At 39.6% G+C, this 1,593-nt stretch overlaps 1 pseudogene; it reads right to left on the bottom strand.

The window, feature by feature from the left end:
- Positions 1-956: 956 nt before the first annotated feature.
- Positions 957-1,108, bottom strand: LOC142355633 (5.8S ribosomal RNA; annotated as a pseudogene).
- Positions 1,109-1,593: the final 485 nt, after the last annotated feature.

Here is a 1,593-nt window from a genome sequence, read left to right as displayed (position 1 = left end):
TCGTCTTGTTAGCTCATTCAATGAGAATAGCTTTTCCCGTTGAGAATTGTTGCCTTCAATTGGCGTTGTAGTGAGTTTGGCTACTCAGATCACCAAATACTTGTGACAATTCGAACCAGAAATGTTTTCAATTTTCACATGCTGATGTTTCGGATTCAACCTACTAGAAGCAGCATAATACTTGTATTCAACAATTTCTGTATCAAATCCCAGTTTTCTCTGGTGCATCTTTGCCAAACTATTCCAAACTGCCTGAGTCTGAATACCAATTACAGGTACTAGTAAATGCACGTTACTAAGGACTATATAGTTCTAGGTTACTGTACACAACGACGTTCACATGTTGATGTTTCAGCTGCCGCTTACTAGAAACAACATAATACTTATCGTGCATACCTTTCCATAACTTGTCCTTTTCAGATGCATTAGTTTCCCTTTGTCTTGGCTTCTACAGTCAGACTGGCTACTAGTAACAGCACAGTACTAATCACATATCGTTCTACAGTTTGCAGACAACTTTCACATGTTGATGTTTCAGCTTTCGCCTACTAGAAACAACATAATACTCGCTGTATACATTTGTAGTTCTCTATGTAACTTTCATGTGAAGAAGTTTCGCCAGTCTTTTTGACTGTCTCAAATCTGAGTCATGCTTAGGCTACTAGTTGCTTCATAGTACTTATCGCCTCGAGATCATTGAACAAAACTTGATTTTCACATGTTGCTGTTTCAGCTTCCGCTTACTAGAAACAACATAATACTAGTCTCATTAAGTTCCGTCTCTTTGCAATTTTCTTATGAAGAAAATTCGCCATCACAATGACTCCAGCAGTTCTTGATCAAGGAATGCAATCATTGATCAGAATGCTATTATTTGAATCGGTTCTGCTTTAAGTGTTCCAATTTTATTGGAAGCACCAACAATAGAACATCAATGTGTTCAATCGAGAGTTATATAACCCTGAATCGGACGCAGTCAACAGCCGAAGCCGAGACCGCCTTTTGCGTTAGAGAGGTCGGTAAACAAATCTTGCGATTCATACCGAATTAACACATATAGCTGTGCTCCTCTTCGTAAAGCGAGCCAAGTGATCCCCTGTTGAAGGATGTATTTGGACCAATCTAGTAGCATTTGGTTTCCAACAAGCTCTCCCAAGTTAGCTTACTTATTGGGCTTTTCAACCAATTCGGTTGGCTACAAGCATCATCAAAGTACTAGCCACAGTTTGATCGCAAAATTCTACGACTTTCACATGTTGATGTTTCGGCTTGCGCTTAGCCTACTATAAGCAACATAATACTAGTCATATCATAGAGCGTGATCAGCTTGTGACGTTCTCATGATGAAGTTTCACCAACAGTGTCTCACTTCGAGCTTAAATCCAGCTACTAGTAACTACACAGTACTGACTGCAACGATAACTTTTATCTATACCTTTCACATGCTGCGCTTTCGGCCAGGGCCTACTAACGTCAACATAATACTCGATATAAACTTTTGTTCATGATGCAGCTTCCCCATGCAGAAGTTTCGCCTTCAAATGCTCTCTTGGCCATATGACGTAAGAAAAGGTTACTAGTAACATCACAGTA

This window comes from Convolutriloba macropyga, unplaced genomic scaffold (genome assembly GCF_964194025.1).
Source record: "Convolutriloba macropyga unplaced genomic scaffold, txConMacr16.3 SCAFFOLD_322, whole genome shotgun sequence".
NCBI lineage: Eukaryota > Metazoa > Xenacoelomorpha > Acoela > Convolutidae > Convolutriloba > Convolutriloba macropyga.
Note: the sequence above shows the minus strand (reverse complement) of the source record. Positions and strands in the feature narration are given on the sequence as shown.